The 23484-nt window shown below is 43.6% G+C and overlaps 1 protein-coding gene and 1 long non-coding RNA gene across 2 annotated transcripts in view; one reads left to right on the forward strand and one right to left on the reverse strand.

The window, feature by feature from the left end:
- The window catches only part of LOC128352409 (eggshell protein 2A-like), a 150695-nt gene that overhangs the window by 82466 nt on the left and 44745 nt on the right, over positions 1-23484 (reverse strand). The window lies entirely within an intron of this gene.
- On the forward strand, positions 4771-22831 carry LOC128352410 (uncharacterized). Its single transcript, XR_008320393.1, has 3 exons — positions 4771-4820; positions 19695-19865; positions 22041-22831. It is a non-coding gene; the product is annotated as an uncharacterized LOC128352410 (long non-coding RNA).

Genomic DNA, 23484 nt, shown 5'->3' on the forward strand with positions numbered 1-23484 from the left:
TATAAAAAGAAAACACGTTAGTTGTACAAATATTTAACACTTCTGAGGGGGGTTCTGAGGCACCATTATTATAAATGTAACTGTTTCAGATAGAAGGAGAAACAATCGCTCTAGGGAAAGGTTCCCTATTCTTAAGACCTGCACATCTTGTTCAAAGTGAAGAGACTCCCCCCCCCCAGCACGTAAGGAACACCTTTAAAGGCTATGTGAAGTTTTATGACTAGTTTTAACTCTACAAATCCTTGTTGTTTTGCATACAATTCCAATAATGTTTTATGTTCTGTTTTGTTATAATGAAGTTGCACATCTGCGGGGCCTTTGCTGCTGCTGTCTTTCGTTGTTTTGCTCCAGGGACTCTATCTCATGAAACTAACTTTTATTGTTATATTTCTATTTTTTCCTCTTTCTTTGGTCGCAACTACAAAGCTGAAATATGCATGCGAAGCCTCTGCTGTGATTCTCAGAATGGCTTCATCCTAAAAGCAATTTCTTCCCTGAAATGAGCATTTGATTAGATTTAGATGAAGGGGAAAGCACTTTATGGGACATTGTTGTGTTATAGACCAGATATTGTGCTTGAAAGGTCAAAAGTAGGAAATAAATCATGTGGGGAGCTGACGTCAGTGGCAGAGCACATATTCTCAGCATTTTCAATCTATAAGGATTCCAGGCAGCAATGCTAAGAAAGATACCTGTCCAGAGAGCTATCACCAGTCAAAGAAAACACAGCAGTAGAACCACAGGAATAGTCCACCCTGACTGACAGTCCTAGAGATCATATACATGCAAAGCATGTGATTTACTATAATGTTATAGTGCTCTTCCAAATCAGCAAATACCGGGAAGATCACCTTGCTGTCTCAGAGAATGCAGGTAAATCATGTCATTAGTGGACATTGATTAGGAATGGCTTTTTGAAAGACAGCAAGATATTCTGGAGACAATAGTAAGTGACAAATTATTAATGGGATTTTTCTTGGTTCTGCAAAAGTAGATAACAGAGGAAGATAATGAATTCTCACAAATTTGTACTGGCTGAAAAAAACAAGCCTATGCCTGTCCTTAAAGTCCCTGGAGGTAAACAACTGGCTGACTGTTAGGCACTCCCAAATTTCAGTTAAACAAATAGAATGAAAATTGAAAAATTAAAAGGTGAACTTGATGGCCTACATTCTGCGCAGTGGCAGGACTGACCAGTCCACTAGGCAGACCTAGTCTAGGGCACTAATCCTTGTGGGGGGACATGAACAGTGGCAGAATATAGCATTGTCAAATATGATTTCTCTATAATATGTACTACTGTATCCTGCACCCCAAAGCGCTTGCCTATTCTGTACATATACAGTTTTTTGCTCATTGTACCTCAGCCCTCAATAGACAGCTAGTCTCAGCAGTTGAACTCCTCCTCTTGAATATGAATTGCCTGCATCAGTATTCATTTCCAGAAATAAATGGTCTCAGACTGGATCTCCAGGTTAACAGCAGCAACTTTTCATCTCTGAAGTGTTAGAGTTTCGTCCTGTAATAGACTGGGAACTCTCTCCGTCTGTATCCCCAAACTACTGCAGGCTAGTCATTCACTGGTTATCCACGTGGGCTGGTCATTTGACCTCACAACTGAGCAGTCTGCATGGCTCAAGTTAAAGCTGAGGCTTCACACCTCTTGGCTGGGTGGAAGGAGAAGCAAAAATCAAACTTCACCTAGGGCTGGCCCTGTGCAGTAGAGGTGGGCATGAACCATTTGTTGTGGTTCGGTCGGAATTCAGTTTTAATTCAGACTGTGCCAAAGTGAACCAGTTTGGTAGAACCGATGAGCTGGGCTGGTTGGTTCAATGAACCAGTTCAAAGTGGTTTGAAGAGGTTCGTGACCAAACCACTTGAACTGGCCCAGTTCACGGCAGTCTGGTTTGTGAGCGAACCAGTTCGGCACATCCTTACTGCACAACACAATGCTAGAATTAAGGACCTGCCAGAGCTGTGCAACTGGAAACAATGGAAGTAGTGCTGCACAACTGTGTGGACACTGCTTTAAATCATTGCACAACTGCTGTGTTGTGCAACACCTGCCCTGCCGGCATTCCACTACACAGAATAGACCAATGAAATGAATGGTGAAGTATAAAGGGTTAAGCCTCTTCCCTAGATAGAGCTTGACCCTCCACTCTCTCCCCCCAAGCAGGAATCCTGATTCTGCATGTGGGAGTGCAAAGAACGGTCCAAGCTGGAGCAGAAACACCCTGTTTTTATGTAGTAAATACACAAAAGGAATTCTTTTAGCAGAAATATGAACATCTTCATTTCATTCCTCCTATCATACTAGATCAGGGAGCACTTCCATTCTGCTTAAGATACTTGATTTGTGCAATTCTCAATATCTGAGAAGATATCATTGTTGGGAACCCTAGAGACTAGATTTGGCAGTTCTCAGTACTGGAGTCAGATGTCATTGGTGAGAACCTGTGCATTGTTATGCGCTCTATGTGGTGCTACCTTTGTACATAGTCCGGAAACTGCAGTTGGTAGAGAATGTGACAGCCAGGTTGGTCTCTGGGTCATCCTGGAGAGACCATATTACCCCTATATTGAAAGAGCTACACTGGCTGCTGATAAATTTCCGGGCAAAATACAAGGTGCTGGTTATAACCTATAAAGCCCTAAACAGCTTAGTCATGGGTATTTAAGAGAATGTCTTTCTTCGCTATGATTCCCACCACCCACTAAGATCATCTGGAGAAGTTCATCTACATTTGCCACTGGCTCGTCTGTTGGCTACTCAGGGACGGGCCTTCTCTGTTGCTGCCACAAGGCTTTGGAATGTGCTTCCTGTTGAAATAAGAGCTTGGCCATCTCTGACAACTTTTAAAAAGTCAATTAAGACACATTTGTTCACCCAAGCTTTTAATTAGATATATTGTTTTAATACTTTTAACTTGCTTTAAGTTTTAAATTGCTTTTAATGTTTAAAATTTATTTTGATTGTGTTTTTATTGTGAGACGTAAGAGACGTAAGTTTTGGGAGGTCTAGAAATTTGTTAAATAAAATTTTATTAACTGACTTTTGTAGTTACAGGTCTGGACACTTTCCAGAGAAACAGAGATGTAGTACAAAGGGATAACCTTATCTAGGGGAGGGGATTGGTGATGTCATTGAGAGGGCTGTAGACCTGTTGTGTGGTTGAATAAGAACACTTGGAACAGCTAGGCCTGTCTCAGCTCTGTCTGTTTAATGCAAATAGGATTTAGAATGCAAGCTTGTAAAACTGGGTACATTTGTGCTGTTGACAGCAGCCCAAGTTAAGTAGCTGGATGGTGCATTGCTATGTGACAAGGGGGCTATTCTCACGATCAGCAAAAATCGGGCTAGGAGAGCCTAGCCCAATTTTGGCTGATCATGTAAACCACCGGGCTCGCAGGCAAGCCTGGTGGCTTACAAGTGGCCAGCCTGCTTTTTTAGCCCTCCACTTAGCCCGGGTTTGTGGAGCGAGCGCTCCGCAAACCCGGGCTTTCCAATCGTGAGTAGCCACAGCGTGGCTCCACACCGTGGCTACTCATGAGTAGACCCCCAAGGGGAGGTGAAAAGCCACCTCCCAGCTCCGGGGGTCTCCCCAGTATGCCCTGCACACTCATGCAGGGCATACTGGAGCTTCTGGGAGCTGCACGGCCCCTGAACTCCTCAGCCCCTGCCAGCTCTGAAACGGAGCCGGCAATTGTGTGGGCGGCTGATCCGGCCGCCCAGGGCTCCCTCCCTGCTCATGTGCGGGGACAGCGGGCTTAGCTCGCTCTCCCCGCACACCCTCCAAAACCAGGTCTCACTGATCGTGAGACCCGGCTCAAGGTCTAGCTGCACCCCTGAAATTCCTTTTTAGCATGTTTGTATTCCACCTTGCTTCCAAGGTGGGCTTGTCACATACTTTCCCTCACAACAACCTTGTGAGGAAGCATATGCTGAGAGCAACTCAGTAAGCATCATGGTAAAGGTAACTTCAAAACCTCAAAATGTCAAACTTCAAAAATTCATTAAAAAATTAAAAAAATAACTGAGTACCCCAGTGTGTGTGTGTGTGTGGGGGGGGGTGTAGTTAACACATGGTAGTCGACAGTTGGCACTGTCCAGTGACAGTCAAAATGAACATGAAATCATTGCTGCTGCCCAATATATAGGTACCAGTGGGGATTCAAACCGGCAACCTTCTGTTTGTTAGGGAAGCATTTCCCCACTGCACCATTAGGTGGCTAGCTGAGTGGAAATTTCATTGTAGTTCCCCAAAGCCCAAGGCTGATACTCTGTCTGCTAAGATAAAGTGCTTCTCCAGCCTATGCAAAAGTTATTGAATTTCAATAACTAGCTCAGTGATTGCTATATTACACCGATACACTTCTTTATTCAAAGCTGATATTTATTTTCAATTTTATTCACTGGGCTTTCTCTCCGATCAGAAAAGGAAAAGATCAGGCTCCACTATCCAACAGCTTCTCAGCTAAGCATTTAATTTGAAAGAAGAAAGACACTGCTCGAGACACGTTCTAAAAAGATGGCTGTATGAGGAAAAAGAAGATCAAGTCCCTGTGTCCCTGCCAAAGATTTTGTTGATGCACATTGGGCTGCCTTTTAATTTTTCTCCCCTACAAAAATAATATTTTTAGTCTCCCTTTTTATGGTATTCTTTCTATCAGTTGGGCTCTTATCTGTTCCTATAAAATAAAGACCCAGGAAGGGAAGCACAAAGGTGTCACGAGGGGTGGTTAGGGCTTCCTCATCACATGACCTCGAGTGACCAATTGCATAAAAGTTGGACTAGAGTCACACTCAGGGCATAATGGTAAGTTTCATCCTATTTATTTATTTAACATATTTATATACCACCCAAAACTCATGTCTTTGGACAGTTTACAATAAAATAACATACATTAAAACAAATCAAAACATTAAAGCAATTTAAATTTTAAAACAATGTTATATTCCATAAGTGTAATGGCCAGAGCTTTACAAATCTGCTGCTTTGACTTTTTATCCACACTCTGAATTTGTTTAAAGTTTGCAGAAAGTGTCATTATTTTAACAACATTTTAGAGTAAGGAGAATTAATACGGCAAGTTTTCTACAGCCCTCAACTGCCCTTTCTCAACCCACAAAGACACTAAAACTTAAGATAAATAATTTAAAAGATGCTTATAATTTTGACACACTCTGCAGGCAGAAGCCTAGAGATTGTATATTCTCTTTGGTTTAGTTTTTGAGCTATGTGCAGCTAGAGCAAGAAAAATGTATAGTATATGTACATACATAAATACATACAGTACATACATGCATATGATTTATAAAGAGCCTGATATCAAGCAACACATAAGACCAGCCTTGCTGGATCAGGCCCAAGGCCCATCTAGTCCAGCATCCTGTTTCACACAGTGGCCCACCAGATGCCACTGGAAGTCTACAGCAGGAGTTGAGGGCAGGGCATGCCTTCTCTCCTGCTGTTACTCCCCTGCGACGGGTACTCAGAGGCATCCTGCCTTTGAGGTGGAGGTGGCCTATTGTCCTCCAACTAGTAGCCCTTGATAGACCTCTCCTCCATGAAGTTATCCAAACCCCTCTTAAAGTCATCCAGGTGTTTGTTTGTTTTTGTTTGTTTGTTTTAAAGGGAGACTAAAAATATTATTCTTGGAGGGGAGAAAAATCCACATCTTGTTGCAGAGAATTCCACAAGCTGATTATGTGTGAAAAAGTACTTCCGTTTGTTGGTGCTAAATTTCATGGCAATCAATTTCATGGGATGAACCCTGGTTTTAGTGTTATGTGAGAGGGAGAAGAATCGCTCTCTATCCACTTTCTCCACACTTTTATAGACCTCTGTCATGTCTCCCTGCAGTAGTCTTTTTTCTAAACTAAATAGCCCCAGGTGTTGTAGCCTTGCCTCATAAGAAAAGTGCTCTAGGCTCCTGATCATCTTGGTTGCCCTTTTCTGCATCTTTTTCAGTTCTACAAGGTCCTTTTTTAGATGTGATGAACAGAATTGTACACAGTATTCCAGGTGTGGCTGCACCATAGGGCATTATATAAGGGTATATAAGGGCATAGTATAAGGGCATTATAATATTAGCAGTTTTGTTTTCAATCTCCTTCCTAATGATCCCTAGCATGGAATTGGCCTTCTTCACAGATGTTGCACATTGAGTTGACACTTTCAACGAGATGTCCATCATGACCCCAAGATCCCTCTCTTGGTCAGTCACGGACAGCTAAGATCCCATCAACATTTACTTGAAGTTGGGGTTTTTCATCCCAATGTGCATCACTTTACACTTGCCAGCATTGAAGCACATTTGCCATTTTGTTGTCCACTCACCCAGTTTGGAGAGATCCTTTTGGAGCTCCTCACAATCAGTTTTGGATTTCACTACCCAAAAGAGTTTGGTATCATCTGCAAATTTGGCCTCCTCTCTGCTTAACCCTACTTCTAGATCATTTATGAATAAATTAAAAAGCATCGGTCCCAGTACAGAGGGAAGCTTTTATTTTGACAGGAAGAACATTCCAAAGTCCCGGGGTGGAGAGAAAGCCCAGTTCCAAGTTAATTGTTACCACCAAACGAGACAGTGGCAACTGCAATCAGAATTATCCTGATGATCTCAGTAGGTGGTGGGGCTCATGATGAAGGAGGAGCTTTCTAAAATACCATGGGCTTAAGTAATTAAGGGCTAGGGAGCAAGAGGCTGTTAGTTCAAATCCCTGCTGGTGTGCTTCCCAGACTGTGTCTAGTAAATATATATTTGTAGGCACCTATAGCAAGCAGCAGCAGTATAGGAAGGTGCTGGTGGTGGGTGCTCACTTCAGTGACAATGGCAAAGGCATTATCTCATACTGCATGGGAGGAAGGCAATAGTAAACCACTCCTGGATTCTATGAAGAAAACCGCATGGGCCGCAGTGATATAGGAAGATGCTGAAAGGCATCATCTCATGTTGCGCGGAAGGAGGCAATGGTAAACCCCTCCTGTATTCTACCAAAAGCAAAGCACAGGGCTCTGTCGGTGCCAGGAGACAAAATTGACTTGATGGCACACTTTACCTTTAATATGGTCTCTAGACCACCTTGGCTGCTGCTTTCTGCACCAACTGAGGTTTCCAGACTACATACAAAGGCAGCCCAACATACACATTGCAGTAGTCAAGCCTGGAAGTTACCCATGTATTCTCCATGGTGTTAAGGTCATTTATGTCAAGAAAAGGACATTACTGGCACATCAGCTGAAGCCCATAAAAAGCACTCCTGGTTACTGCCTCGAGACACCAGGGAGTTATTCGTACACGGCTTCATGCTACGGGGTAAATGTTGAGCGAAAGCACTTTGAAGTACATCCGTGGCATTGAGGGAAGCAGCCCCTCCCCTCTATTCTCGGGTTTGCTTTTGATGCAAGTTCAGATGTTTTCTTTCGTGTTTTCCTTCTAGCCAAAGGCGGGGGGGGGGGAGAGTGAGAGAGTACTGAAGAGCTACATTTGCATTTGTAAAGAGAGTATCCTTCTTATCATGTTAATGTTCTACGTCAGTGCCTCTCCCTATTTCCTCTGGCATTTCCAGAAAAAATAGCTTAAATCAGCATTTTAAAAACCCAGAAATACCTCAAGATAAGCTTGAATTTGCAAGGCAAAGCCCAATTTGTGTGTGGAGTGGGTCCAAGGATCTCGAAGGGACTTCAGGATAAGTTTGGCTGGTGTGTGAATGCATACACTCTCTCCCAAAGGAGATTTGGGGTAGAAGCCCTGTGTGTAAAGCCTCCAGGGAGAGGTTTGGATCCAGGCATACTCCCAAACTATGTATCTGTTCCTTCTGGAGTAGTGGATGGGAGTTCCATCCAAAACAGGTACCATCTTTCAAGTTCTGCCCCCACACAATAAGTATCTCCGTCTTAGCTGGATTCAGCTTCTGTTTGTTATCCCAGTCCATTACTGCTTACAGGCATGCATTTAGGGAAGTTATGCTGACATGGAGAAATAGATTTGGATGTTGTCAGCAGCACCCCACACCAAATCTCTTGATGATCTCTCCCAGCAGTTTCATCTAGATGTTAAAAAGCACTGGAGACAGTATGGAGCCCTGTGGGACTCCATACAAGAGCTCTCACTTTGAAGAGCAAGAGTCTCCAAGTGACACCATCCGAAATCTGCCACAGAGATAGGAGCAGAACCAATGTAAAACAGTGCCTCTCAATCCCAGCTTTCTCAGGTAACTCAGAAGGATGATACCACCACCACCACCATGAATATTTATATACTACTCTTGAAACAAAGTTCTCAAAGTGCTTTACATAGAAAAATAAATAATACATGACGGTTCCCTGTCCCAAAAGGGCTCACAATCTAAAAAGAAATATAAGGCAGATACCAGCAACAGCCAGTGGAGGGATGTTGTGCTGGGGTTGGATAGGGCCAGTTGCACCCCCGTCCCCGACTAAATATAAGAGAATCACCACTTTAAAAGGTGTCTCTTAGCTCAGTTAGCAGGGGTTAACTGGTCATCCTGAGAGATTCAAAAGGACCAACAGAGTCACACTCCCTCTGTTGATTCCCGGTTGGAGACTATCCATCAGGCTTAGCAAGATATTCTCCACCCTCCTCCAGAAGTGCATGAATCATAGCTGCAAGTTCACAGACTTCTAAAAAGAAAAAGTATGGCTGAGCTGAAATACTCTCTAAGGCTATACAGACGACTGCGATGGTGGGTGGGAGGGAAAGCAGGGTGGAACCTACCTTCCCCCCAGATAGTTGATGTTTTTTTCCCTTTGGCGCACCACCATGCTCCCACACAATCTATGCTGCATGGAGTACAGTGGATCTTTGGAGGCTGGGACTTGTTGTCCTGGCCTCCAGGAACCCCACAATGCACTGCATGATGAGCACAGTATATTGGGGGATTCCCCCGGAAGACAGGTGCTCTAGGCACCTGACTCTGTATATTTTACACAACCCCGGTTCTGGGGTTGAGGGCTCACTCACACCCTTAACCCTGACTAAAGGCCGGGGTCGAAAGTTAGGGTTCCACTAGGTGGCAGCACTGGGATCGGCCCTGATCCTGGCGCTGCACAGGAGCCGCCTAACCCAGACCGGGCTGCCCTAGCCTGGATTAGGCTGCTCATCTGAATAGCCATCCTGTGTACTGAATATTTCACCAGTGTCAAAAAATCTTTTCTTTTCTTCAGTTTTCCAGTTGTTTTAAAAGTATTTGCCTAATCAGGAATTCTTGCCTTCCCTCTGAGCTGATTCTTCATGTAATTTAACGAACTGCATAGGATTCTGACACTACCCAGATTCCTGTGTGATCCCTGATTGGCTAAAATACCCCATATGACTTATCTCGGTTGGCTTAATTGTCTCTTATGATATAATCATACTACTAAATCTGGCCGCCTAATGTTGTTATGACACTCCATGAACTACATATCCTCAGTTTGTGGGCATGCAACTTATCCAGAAAGAAGCAATAATTAGAAAAGAAAATGATGTTGAAGCAGCAGCAGATAAGGGAAACAATGGAAATAAAAAGGACTGAAAAAAAGATTAATATTCTCACAATTAAGGTTTTAAAGGCATTTTTAGGTAATTTAGAGAGAATTGTGCCCCTCCCTCAAGCACTGTTTGACCTGCAAATCAGATGAGATTATTCAGTTCAAACAAAAGAAAAGTAGCTTGGCTGCACTGATTTTTAGAGGAAAAGATAGTCATCTGATCTAGAAAGTTCTGATAGTTAATAATCCACCTAACTTCATGCTAATTAAAACTTCCATAATGACTTCCTTGCAGCCATTTATTGTTGAGTCAACATCTTAGAATTCTTCAAGGATGAGAATACCCTTTGTGGGCTTTCCCCATGCCGGTTTTTGGTGCAAATGTGAAGAACAAGCTGCTTATCACACCTGACAGCATATTTCCCCCCCCCCCCCCGCATTTTATATCTTCCACTTTGTGACAGCTTTCTCCAAAAATATTGCTACTCCTCTCCTCATATTTCATCTCAGTAAGGGCATTAGAATGGATGTCATGATAGCTGGTCCCTCTCCTTGCTAGCTTGCGGGGGGCGGGGGGGGGGCGCAAGACATTTTTATGCCAAATTTAGTAAGATTCACACAAGACAACACAAGCAGGGGGACAATTAAAAGCCCAAGGACAATGGAAGTGATGAAGCAACTCCAGATGTTCCTCTGTCAAATCTGGCTGTTCTTTTCTTAGATCATTTGTTGTATACAGAAGCTTCAGGGTTTTCCAAGGTTGTGCAGTTAGTTATAGGATACGCCTGGCTATGATTTCAGGCTCCCATTGCATGACTTCTGTAATGTACAACTGTACTGATGAATTACAATGCGTGAGGTCAAGCCTGATTCCCACATTCCCTTTTTGACATAGTAAAGTCACCAGAATCATGTGATTTTTGCTGAAATGCAACATGTAGGCAGGCTCTATTGTAGAACTGCCTTTTAATTTTTAAAAAAGGTTGACATCTATCTCCCTTTATAATGGTATCACTATATTTCCCAATGTTTGCTTTGTTGAGAGGGAACTGCTGAATTTGTACTAAAAATCTACTAATCTGACAGCAAGTTAAACTGATACATGGGAAGGTCATGTGAATATTTTGCTTCCCCATCTGCAATCATATCAAAATCAAAGGAGGAACATAGGAACCTGTCATATACTGAGTCAGACCATTGGTCTATCTAGCTCAGTATTGTCTTCACAGACTGGCAGCGGCTTCTCCAAGGTTGCAGGCAGGAATCTCTCTCAGCCCTATCTTGGAGATGCCAGGGAGGGAACTTGGAACCTTCTGCTCTTCTCAGAATGGCTCCATCCCCTGAGGGGGATATCTTGCAGTGCTCACATGTAGTCTCCCATTCATATGTAACCAGGCCAGACCCTGCTTGGCTAAGGGGACAAGTCATGCTTGCTACCACAAGACCAGCTCTCTCATCTAGACAGTACAGTATACCAGTAGCATCCGGTGTGGCGAGAGGCATTGTTTCAAAACAAAAGAGAGGAGCTCGCGAACAGAGCTCCTCTCTCAGCAAAGTCTGTGGCCCAACTGGGGCCTGGGGCGCGTGCGATACGACGTCTAAAGGAACTTCCGCCGGAGGCCCGGTCTACCCAGCGGGATGAGGCCAGGTAGACCGGGCCTCCAGCGATCGGAGGCCTGGTCTACCCGGCCTCGTCCCGCCAGGTAGACCGGGCCTCCGGCGGAAGTTCCTTTAGACGTCGTATCGCACGCGCCCCAGGCCCCAGTTGGGCCACAGACTTTGCTGAGAGAGGAGCTCTGTTTGCGAGCTCCTCTCTTTTTTTTTGAAACAATGCGGTGAGCACTCGGGGGGGCGGGGGGAGGGAAGGAGGGAGGGCGTGACGGCGGGAGTACCCTACTAATTTTTTGCCCTAATCCGCTTGCGGGGGGGTGGCGGGGGCGGCTGGTTTCCAGCGCCCCATTTACTAGGTACAATACGGCTTCTGGCGGGGGCAAAGAGGCGGGAGGGGTAAGCAAGCCCTCCCCGCCCTAAAAGGAAGGCCCCCCTTTGGTGCTGGTCCGGACTGCTCCGGACCATGCACATCCCTAAGCTGGAGCAGAGGTACGCACCTACTAATTTATGCTTAAAGGTGACTCTCACTGCTCCCCCCCCCACAGCACCAACACCAGTCGCTACTGCAGTATACACTAGAATGGTAGCCCCAGAGCTCACTGCTTTGCTAATCAGCAAGTTTATGTGAAAGTGGTGGCCCATTGTTTGGTCTACTTGAAATCTGACCTTATACAATGAAACTGTGCAGTGCAAGCTTATAGCTAATTATTGCTAAGGCCTGAGTACCAGTGTTCCAGTCTAGAAAGGAGATAATCTTGTTCAGACATTACACTGCATGTGCAACAGGTGCGTTAAAGGCATCTTTTTTTTTTTTTTTTTTAAGAGTGACTTATGTGTGCATTTTAAAAGTGAACCTGGGTTCAGGCTCCCTCAAATGAAGGGTACATATAGGAAGTATGCTACTGTACATGAACGTAAGACCAGTCCTGCTGGATCAGGCACAAGGCCTATCTAGTCTAGCATCCTGTTTCACACAATGGCCCACCAGATGCCTCTGGAGAGCCTACAGGCTAGAGGTATGTGCATGCCTTCTCTCCTGCTGTTGCGCCCCTGCAACTGGTATTGAGAGGCATCATGCCTCTGAGGCTGGAGATAGCCCACAGCCACCAGACTAGTAGCCATTGATAGACATGTCCTCCATGAATTTGTCTAAGTCCCTTTTCAAGCCATCCAAGCTGGTGGCCATCACCACATCCCATGGCAAGGAATTCCATAGATTAATTATGTGCTGTGTGAAAAAGGACTTCCTCTTGTTGGTCCTAAATTTCCCAATTTTCAGTTTCATGAAGTTTCCTGGTTCTAATGTTGTGAGAGGGGGAGAAAAATTTCTCTCTGTCTACCCTCTCCAATCCATGCATAATTTTATACATGTCGATCATGTCTCCCCTTAGTTGCCTCTTTTCCAAGGTAAAGAGCTCCAGATGCTGTAGCCTAGCCTCATAAGGAAAGTGCTCCAGGCCCCTGCTCATTTCGGTTGCCCTCTTCTGCACCTTGAGCATGTGGGAATATCTGTATGTGTGTATACTCTACACAGATTATACAAGTGTTGAACATTACATGTGAATAGGGCAAAAGACTATGGAAAAATTAAATGGACCTTTTTAGTGCATATTGGTGATGAATTTATCATCTTGATATACATCACAGTAATCTTGACAATATGTATCACTATTAATAGTACAGGAAATTGTTTTAATGAATATTTGTATTAATGATGAACAAGCTGCCTAAACGTATATATAGGGTTAAAAGTGATATTAGCAATACATCAAAGTTAAGAAATGAGATCAGCTAGGAACTTTCAAAAGAAAGACATCTGATAAATATGCTATCATACAGTGTGAATGAATATCCTGCTTCAAGACTCTACTCAGCTAGAAAACGACACTGGGCAAGTAGCGATTTCTCAGCCTAACCTACCTGGCAGGGTTGTTGTGAGGAGAAAATGGAAATAATCTCAGGTGTGATGCTCTGAGTTTCTTCAAGATATCTTCGCACTCTTGGAAACCATCTGTATGCACATAGTTGTTCATATCACTTAGGTGCTCCCCACGGGTATTTAACAGTCTCAATCTGTTCCACGAGCAAGCATATGATGAACCATTTTACTCTCCCTCCTGTGGTATATCTATCAGACAAGCACAATTCTGAAGCTTTTACTGTCCAACGTCAATTATGGCTAGCATCCTTTAAAAAAAAAATTGGATTCACCATGATGACCTTCTGTGCTGCTGCTACAGCAAAGGGAGTCACCATGTAGATGAACCCAAGATGATCAGCACTTTCCAGGAACTGTTTCTCTTTATAACTGGACCAATTGCACTTGTTAGGCACCAATTGAAGTTGAGTCTTGAAATGTTCCCATTGATGCTGAGATGAGAGTGAAGGAGTATCCATTAAAACTGATTAAAGTGTTGGTTTTTAATTGAATTTGCTTCTGTGATTCTTAGTCACAATTCAGAAGTATTGTTATAAAAAATGGATTATCTGCCTTTTTCTCTGGAAGTAACAGCACCAGCACTCAATCAGGATAGAAGTCAGTGTTCGTGTGGATAAGATTATCCAGACCTTGTTAAGTAAACAACCACATCAGTCCTAAACACATTACACAGAAATGTTCTGATCAAATTCACAGAACTTAATTCCAGCTAATGTACTTAGGAAGATGGAAACATATTTTATGCATAACTGAATTCTAATTGCTGCAGCACAATAGACATCTGCAGAAAATTAACACTGTAAATATATGGGATAGTGTGTTCTTACCTGTACATTTTCTGGGAATATAAGTTAATGGAAATGTGCAAATTGCACTAAAAGAACCAGCACATCTATCGTGTCAGCAGCTTCAGGTGTGATATGACTTCCATGGGAACATGAAGGACAAGTGCCTTGCACCTCCCATTACCTTGCATCACTGACTTCTCCAAATAAAATATTCACATCTCCTCCTCCAGGGAGATGCACAAGCTGTCCCCACATTTTCCAGACTAGAGGAGGATAAGATCCAGACTCAAGTGAATGCACTCTCAGCTGCAGAGAGAGAGCTGCATCCCTAATGTGTCAAAGCTGCTCTGAGATTTCTGATGAACTTGAAAAATGTGTTAGGTTTAGACAATATGGGATTCCTCTTTGAAAATGAAATATTGCATGAAAATAAAAGCCTCAAACCAGTAAGTTCAGACAAGTAAGTTCTGGATCTTAGAACGATCCAGTTAATCACACACACACACCCGCCCTCTCTCTCTCTCTCTAGTGATTAATGTAATAAAGTAAAAATGATAGAAAGCAAAACATTTCTGCTTCTGTCTTCCTCTGTCTTCCTGATAAGACTGGGGAGTACTGGGCTTGAATGACAGTTGTGGGTTCCTATTGCTAGTAGTTATCAGGTGTTATACTCCAGGTTTAGGTCATGTGATGTGATGTTAATGTGTCTAGTCTCTATATCCAGAAGTGAAAACAACTTGTTTTCTCTTATTTCAAGGTTGTTTATTTTTGTGGGGATCAGATGTTATTTCTATGGCAAAAATGGGCAAATTAGAAAGGTTGTGACTATGGGGATTAAAATGCTTTGCAACTGACTGTTTCAATTTTTGTCTGAATATTGCAGGTTTGTGGTTTCTAAAATGAGTATGTAGGTCAATGGTAGTTTTACTCGTGTATTGAATATGGGCATTTACATTCAGTTATGTAAATTACATTGTAGGATCTGATATTTTTCTGGATATAATGGCTGACATCCAGCAACAGAGCAAGGATTCAATGGGAGCTGCGTCCTCACAGCTGGGGGCTTCGCCTCTGTTGTTGTGCCCATGCATGTGGGGGATGGAGAGATTTTCAGCAAACTTCTTTGCCTCCAGAAGCATTCAGTGCCTTCTGAAAATTTGTCTCCAAGGGTCATGCAGCCCTCAGTAACTTATTTTAAGGAAGCACAGGATATTATCACAGGCAGAGAAGATCTCCCAAGATTCACTCCTCCCAATGCATATGGGCACAGTGACAGCTGAGAAGCTTCTGGCTGCATTAAGAGTGGCCTGTGAGGACACAGCTCTTATTGCACCCTCTCAGTGCTGCTTTGGATCTCAGCCAGTATGTTCCATCAGTCATAGTGCTCCTGGAGGTGATTGTCACTTTTATGTAAGTACAAGTGATGCAGCATTTAGAATCACCATGATTATTGGTGATGGGTGGTTTATGTACTGCTCTCACTAATAACTTGTGGAGGTTGGGCAGTTGGCAAAATGCTACTACTGGGGGCTGACTGATAATTTTAGCTAGATATTCTAAATTGGCTAACATTGGTAGCTTTCCTTGATTGTCGGGTGATAGTCAGGGGCTGCTGGAATGGAATTAGACACAAATGGGATGTGTTGTGCTTTGTTAGCAGATGTGTTACTGTTGTGGAGAATAGTATCTCTGGATAATACAGCTAGGAACATAGGAAGCTGCCATATACTGAGGCAGACCATTGCTCCATCTCCTCAGTATTTTCTATACCTGGGCCTGCTCAACTTTGGCCCTCCTGCAGATGTTGGCCTACAACTCCCATAATCACTGCCTATTGGCCACTGTGGCTAGGGATTATGAGAATTGTAGTCCAAAAACACCGGGGGGGGGGGGCTAAATTGAGCAGGCCTGGTTACAGATTGGCAGCAGCTACTTCAAGATAACAGGCAGGAGTCTCTCTCAGTCCTATCTTGGCGATTCCAGGAGGCAACCTGGGACCTTCTGCATGCAAGCATGCAGAATGCTCTCCCCAGAGTGGCCCCATCCCCTTAGGGGAATATCTTACATACTCACACATGTAGTCTCCCATTCAAATCCAAACCCTGCTTATCAAAGGGGACGATTCATGCTTACTACCACAAGACCAGATCTCCTCTTTAAACCAGCTCTCCTCCCACAGCACTGTTGTAGTTGATGGTTTTTTGAGGATATCCTCTTTGTATGAAATGTGTTTTTAGTTTGTTGGTCCTGTTACAGCAATTCTCTTATCTGTTGCAGATGTATTTGTCTCTCAAAACTAAGCTGTAGTTGGAGAAGTTTCTATTAAGATGTTTTGGAAGTCAGGATTTCTAGTTCAGGAATTTGTGGGCATCAGTAGGTTTTTTATAAAGATCAGTGTCCCACTTGTTCCATGGCATGATGCAAGGGGTTCTGATCCACCCGTGCTGCTTTTGGCTCCTAAAGAAGTGCCAGTGGAGCACAAATATTAAAGTAGCAGACCCAGACTTTGAGAGCGCTACTTCTATTATTTCCAATGTAAGTAACATTCCCAAAGTGCAGATGTGCTGGTTTAAGTATTTGCATGCACAATATAAGATTTGTGCTCTTGCACAAGAGCCTCCAGCAGTGCAGGTAGCTCAGAACCATCCCTCCCACTGCAGAACATGTGGGCCAGTGACTATTTTGTTGATGGCAAGTAGGACATCCAGGAAAGGATGCAATTATCCATGGTGTTGGTAGGATGAAATGAGTTAATGCAACACCACATTAATGGCGATTGGTTCAAGTTTACCCGGTGAGCTTCATGGCTGGGGAGGGCTTTGAATTTGGCTCTTTATGATCTTAATCCAAGACTCTAACCACTTCACTATTCTGCCTCTCTACTTAAAGCTCCTTAGGTATACACCTAAGACATGTAATGTGGGAAGTGGTCCTTAACACTAAGCTGTTATGAGTCTTTCTACTCATACTTGTTTAGTGCATCTGGAAAAAGAAACCATATAAAAGGCCCTACTGTTAATTGCATCTAATTTTAAAGTACTTTTCATCAGTGTGTGCATGTGGCTCTCTGCAGATTTTGTTCTCATTAACATGCCCCCAGGGGAATCAGTTTTGAATAAACCATGCTATGAAATGGTGGCATACTTGAGATTAATCTAATGTGTGTTTTTTTAAAAAGAAATGCTTAACAGGGATACACACTCAAATCTGTTCCACACGTCTGCAATAACAATTGTGGTGCTTGTTAAAAATGTGTAAACAGAAAATATGCAGCTCAGCTTATACTTTAGACTTTGTAAATTGGGAAGAGTTAGCTAAATATAAATCTGCCTGAAAATTGACTTCAATTTGCAAACTAATTTTGGAAGTGTCACATTTCATTAAAAATAGCATAAGAAGATAGACGACAAATTTCTCCAGTTCCTTGCACTCCTCTACCAACTCCTCAGGGCAGAACTATATGTTCAGCAGAGACCCTCAACTGAGAATCTGTATTGCTTCTGATTCTGAACAGCTGCAAAGTGGTGGGGGTAGAGCACAATTTGAATAGTAGGTGGGAGGGGCTGCTTACCCCTTCCCTACTTGCTTCTTTACCTGGAAATTTCCCTGCAAGCCACTTTCCACACTGCCAGGGTTCCAGTTACGTTTTTCATATTGGACAGGTTCAGATGACACAAGGAAAGTAAGGTGGAGGAAATCAGAGGTTTCTGGAGAGTTGTGGTCCTGGCACAAGCCAAAATTTCTGGCCATTTCTGTGTCATCAAAACCCAGAAATGTTGGGTTGACAATGTTGGATTCCCCCGCCACCCACCATTCTCCATTCAGCTTCAAATGTTGGTGGATACAGATGTTGAGCAAATGTCAGGTGGCAAAGGGAACCCAGCATTGTTAACCTTGACATTTCCAGTTTCGTATGACGCAGAAATGGCTAGAAGTACTGGCTTGTAGGGGTGTGCACAAAACCAGCAGGCCCGGTTTGGTACTGGACCTGAACTGGACTAGGCCAGTTCAGTCTGGCACCCCTTCAAACCCCCAACATTTGGTCTGGTCTGGGGGTTGGTGAACATTTTTTCCTTAAATTATGTTGTATTTTATTTTGTACCTACCCCCCGGGAGGCTTCTCCGAGGCTGCAGGGGGTCTCCAGAGGTTCCCCCTCCCCCTCTGGCCTCCTTTAGGTTTCAAATCTCCCTGTTCAGGGGTCTGTGCCTGTTCTTAGCCTCAGCCCCATCATGGTGGTCATTTTGGAGGCCACAACGCATGTCCAATGGGCCTCTGCATGGCCAGCTCATGACCCAGGCCATGCAGAGGCCCATTGGGTATGCACGGCAGCCTGCAAAATGGCCATTGCAATGGGGGTGAAGTCCGGAACAGGCTGAAGACCCCAGAACAGGGTGATTTGAAACATAATGAAGCCAGAGGGGGGAGGGGGAACCTCCAGAGAGCCCCCGTGGCCTCAGAGAAGCCCCCTGGAGGGGGTAAGTACAAATTAAATTTAAAAAATTGATTTTTTTAAAAAAATCACAACCACCCTGAATGGCCAGGGGGTTCAGTCAGTGCCAAACTGGGGGTGGGGGTTCAGTTTGACACCAGACAATTGAACCAAACAGGTTCAATGTCAAACCTGTTCGACATTATAAAGCCCTATATGGCTTAGGCCCTGGGTATCTAAGAGAGCGTCTTGTTCACACCGCCCATTGAGGTCATCTGAGGATGACCAGTTACCGCCAACTCGTTTGGTGGCTACACAGAGACGGGCCTTCTCGGTCGCTCCCCCGAGATTATGGAATATGCTCCCTGGTGAGATACGATCCTCCCCATCTCTGGCAATTTTCAAAAAACACCTGAAAATCCATCTTTTCGTCCAAGCTTTCTCAGCTTCCTAATTTTTTTTTAGGTTTTAATCTCTGGTTTATTTTTAAATTGTTAAATAGTTTTAAGTTTTTTTGTATATGTTTTTAACTTGTTTTATGCTATTGTTAACCACCCAGAGACAAAGATTTAGGGCTGTGTACAAATTTGATAGATAGATTCAGACCTGTTTGCACATTCTTTCTGGCTTGTGCCAGGAGTGTGCACTCCCTGGGAACCTCCAGTTCCCTCCACCTTGCTTGGTGCTGGTCTTGTGGTGGCAAGCATGAACTGGGTTGCATTTGAATGGGAGACTACATGTGAGCACCGTAGGATATTCTGCTCAGGGAATGGGCTTCTCTGGAAAGAGCACCTGCATGCTTGCTTGAAGAAGGTTCCCTCCCTGGCATCTCCAAGATAGGGCTGAAAAAGACTCCTGACTCCAACCTTGGAGAAGTCATTGCCAGTCTGTGCATACTGTGCTAGATTGACCAATGGTCTGACTTGGTAGAAGGCAGCTTCCTATGTCCCTATGCCTCTACTTTCTATGGAACCTCTGAACTTGTTTGCTGCTGGGATTTCAGAGGAAAAACAGTAGATTAAGGAGGGATTCACCTCTCCTGTCCACTGCTTCTCAACTTCAAATTGTGTCATACCTGCTTCACTGCAGCTCTTCAGTGGAGACCTGAGTTCTCAGATCTAGGTTTCCAATAAACATATAAGGTTAAGCCTTAAATAGAAGGTTGAGTCATCACTTGGGATTATAAAAATTTTAGGCTATTTCCTTCCGCCTTAGTGCCTTCTGCCTTTGATAACAAATGAGTCCTAGGAGACATCCTTAAGGCCTTCCTATCCAATCCAATTGATCTTGAATTTGTAGGATTGTATACCAAAGATAATGTATCTCATGTGACACGAATGTGAAGACATTGATTTTAGTTTCAACTTGGTTTACTATAAAATCCTATCAAGTGCTCAAGTTGTGTTTTTTGTTTCTGCTAACAAAGGTTCTGTGGCTGTCAAGAAACAAATCATCTTGTAGTCACAGAGTGCACAGTGTGTGTGGAAGGGGAGATAACAAGCTTACCTGAGACTGGCATTAGACAGAACACCCAGAGGTGGATATTGGTAGGAACTATATCTTTCCTGAAACAGCTCCAAGCTTTCACGGCATGTTTGTAAGTATTTTGTAGTCGAGTGATATAATAGTATTACAAGCAGTCAGTAGTCAATTTTTCTTAACCAAGAAGGACTGAAACATTTGAATGTCATTCACAGATAATGTCAACCTCGCTTTTTTTTGGGGGGGGGGAACTTGTACATAACTTGTACATAAAATTAAATGCATATCTGCAACAAAGCAGTTGTACTGAGGGCAGAACATGTGTGAGGAATTACAAGGACTGTATAAATTATATCACAGTGTGCATTGAAGCAGGATGTGTGTCCAAGTTCCTTAATATCAATCCTAAGGCTGTTTATAACTGTATATCTAAGCCAACAGTTCCACTTATATTCTGTTCAGATTGGGATATGACTGACTTGATAAATGTAGTTTTAATTACTCCATTGGCATTGGCCAGCCACTCTCTGGTGACATTTGTGGCTCCAGCAATCTTGGGTCCTTGCAAAAGGCCTATTTGAATGGGCTTTCTCCAATAGCTGATGGTTTCTAGAATACCCATGAGGATTTTTTTGGATTGGTGCTAGTGGCATCTTAGTAATCACTGCAGTGGATTTCTGGAATGGGGAGCTTTCATGTGTGATCCATGCAGTCACTCCTAGGGCTTTTCTCACTGGCAGATTCAGTCAGTACAGTAACAAGTAGCTGCAGGCAGTTAAAAAGCTGGGATGACAGATAGACCACTGATCATACAGAATGTATATCTGAGCTCGCATTTGAGCCTATTCTGAGACAGTGATACTGGCAAGGTACACATACTTCACTACCATTGTATTCTTTCAGTTGTGCCCAGCAGACCATTTCTACGTCATGTGAGGCTCTGTGCCTTTACTGGACAATGCTGACTGCTTCAGAGCCTGTTGTGATTTGTTTGATAAACACATTGCAGATGAAATCTTTTACATTCACTCCAACTTGGGAGTCCTCCTCTTTTATGACTATGTCTGTACCCAAAGAGTCCTTATGGACTCTTCTTATGGCTGTTTCTTGAATAAGCTTAAGTTTTTGTGGCCGGATGATGTGAAAGAGGTACTTGAAGTAGTCTGGCTGTCCACCCCTGCTTTAGGCCATTGCTCTTCCTCTTGGATAATTTTAGTTCGCCAAGAGACTCAGGCAGAAGTCAATAGATTGAGAGTACATTTTTCTTTAAGGGAGAGAGTTGCTCCTGGACCTCTTTTAAAGAGTTGCTCCTGGACCTCTTTTCTCTTTTAAAGAAAAGGTCTGCTGGGCACAACTGAAAGAATACAATGGTAGTGAAGATTATTTTATGGCCAGTGCTAAAAAGCACTTCCTAGATCCATTGATTGGATTGTGCCATTCTCAAATTTGCCCCTTTTGGTGTCTGGTTAATTTGAGATGATCTTGGATTACATTGAGTTCTGGATTTATTTCAGTCTAATTCCAGGCTTGGTTTTGGGACAGGAACCATCTTGGTCATGCTGATAGATTACCTTCATTAGGAGACAGATAAGTAGAATATGTCTCTGAATTTCCTGGCCCTCAGTACCATCAATTCTGGATCTGCTAGATCAGGATCACTACTTTAACTGATTCTGATTCTACCTGTTAGATAGGTTCTAAGTGGTGGTGCTAGCAGATTCCTGTTCTGCTCCATGGGAAGATATCCCGTGGGATTCCACAGAGTTCTGTTCCACCTTCTGTGCAACTGGACATCTCAATTAGACTCCTTGGGAGCTTTTTCAAGGAGTTTGAGGTGTGTCTTTCTTCAGGACTCTGGCAATATCTTTTTCCTTTCCACAAGTCCCAGTGAAATGGCAGAGGCTGATAAGGACCAATAAAATGAAGCTCAGAGTTAATTATGGTAGTTGGAGTTCTGTCCTAGAAAATGATTGTCTATGTAAATATATCCCTTGTTCAGGTTTGGGGTTGGAGGCTAGGTTTCAGTTAGGCTTCTTACTTGTTTAGAATTCAAACAGAGAGCTTGAACTCAGACTCAATCACTTGCTGTTATGTTTGCTGGCTAGTGTTTAAGAAATAACAAATGTTCAAGCTTTTGCTTCCTGCAATTAAAGTCAAGCTTCCTGTGCAATTACTCATAGAATATAAGTAATCACTCTGCAACATTGAGTTATGGGCCCAGGAGCCCAGGACTTTTGAAATAATAATCTGAGCAAGGAGCTTGTAGGTAAGAAAGCTTTTGAATCTGTAGGGAAGCATCCTACTATTTAATGGCTGAATGAAACCAACGACAGAAAATGGCCGTTTAGAGTCAAGATGTTGCTGAATACACTTGGATTATCTTATGTATTGGAGGAACAGAGAATGAAAAGAAGCAACGAGAATAGGATTCTGAAAACTAACAAGCCATGGAACACATATCTCTGACTGTAAGTGATCAATTACTTTATCATATAGAAGATAAAAATGCAGCAAAAGAGATGTGGGAAAGATTAAAAGAGGTCTTTAAAAAAACCATGAATACTCAAATGCTGAAGTTCCATAACAAAAGATTCAAAGTAGGAGAGAGTTTGCAAGAACACATATGCTCATTGTGGGGAATACTGAAAGAGCTGAAAATGCAACAGACCATTCTAATTTGTCCACCACCCCTGCAGAGGGTAGATGGAGCAGTCAAACTAAACCCTACCAGATGATGATCTGTCCATGACAAGGGAGTTATCCCCATTTCCATATAACTTATTCCTTGGTCAGCAAAAACCAGATCTGGAGTATGTCCTGCCATGTGGGTAGGCCCTGATACCAAATGAGATAGGCCTACAGTTGTCATGGAGGCCATGAAATCCTGAACCGCTCCTACAAGGGGGGCCTCAGTGTAGACACTGAAGTCCCTGAAGACAATAAGGTTGGGGGAACCCAAAGCCACGTCCAAGACCACTGCTGCCAGCTCAGGTAGGGAGACTGAAGTGCAAAGGGGTGGTCGCTACACCAACAGAACTGCCTGATCTTATCTCAGAGGCCTGCCCTCAAGGACAAACACTCAAAATTCTGAGATTGCCTTACCACGCATCTGGAAAGGGGAAAGGTCTCATGATAGATGACTGCAATGCCACCTCCCTGACCCTTAAGGCAGGGCTGCTGCAGGGTCAGAAAGCCTGGAGAACAACACTGAGAGAGACCAACCCCACCCAGTGCATCCAATCAGGTTTCCATCACACATGCCAGGTCAGCATGATCACCCACAATCAAATCATGAATGAGAGGTGTCTTAGCATTTACTGCTCTGGCATTTAACAGCGGCACCCTACTCCTGGAGGGAGTGTTTCCAGAGTTCCCTGGGGCTGCTGGGTGGGAGAAGAGCTGGAACAAGGAACAAGCCATAGTTGCCTGGACCATTTCCCCCGTAACAGCCTCCCCAACTCCCACCACCATACCTCCTTCTGCTGCTACCTGTGAAACCACTGCCCCCAGACCATCCCCACCCTTCTGTTCTTCTGCTCACAACTCCCCAACCCATCCACCCCAGCTCCTCTGTTTTAATAACACCAGGCCCACAACTTCCTCAGTCATGCAGAAGAGCTCTATGAAGCTTCTGAGGCCCCAATCTGCTCACCTCATGGCTGAGAGCTGAAAGGACAAGAGCCCGTGTGCTCTCACCTTTTGACTTGTCACTAGTGCTAAGAGTCTCATACCTA

Source organism: Hemicordylus capensis, chromosome 3 (assembly GCF_027244095.1).
Source record: "Hemicordylus capensis ecotype Gifberg chromosome 3, rHemCap1.1.pri, whole genome shotgun sequence".
Taxonomy (NCBI): domain Eukaryota; kingdom Metazoa; phylum Chordata; class Lepidosauria; order Squamata; family Cordylidae; genus Hemicordylus; species Hemicordylus capensis.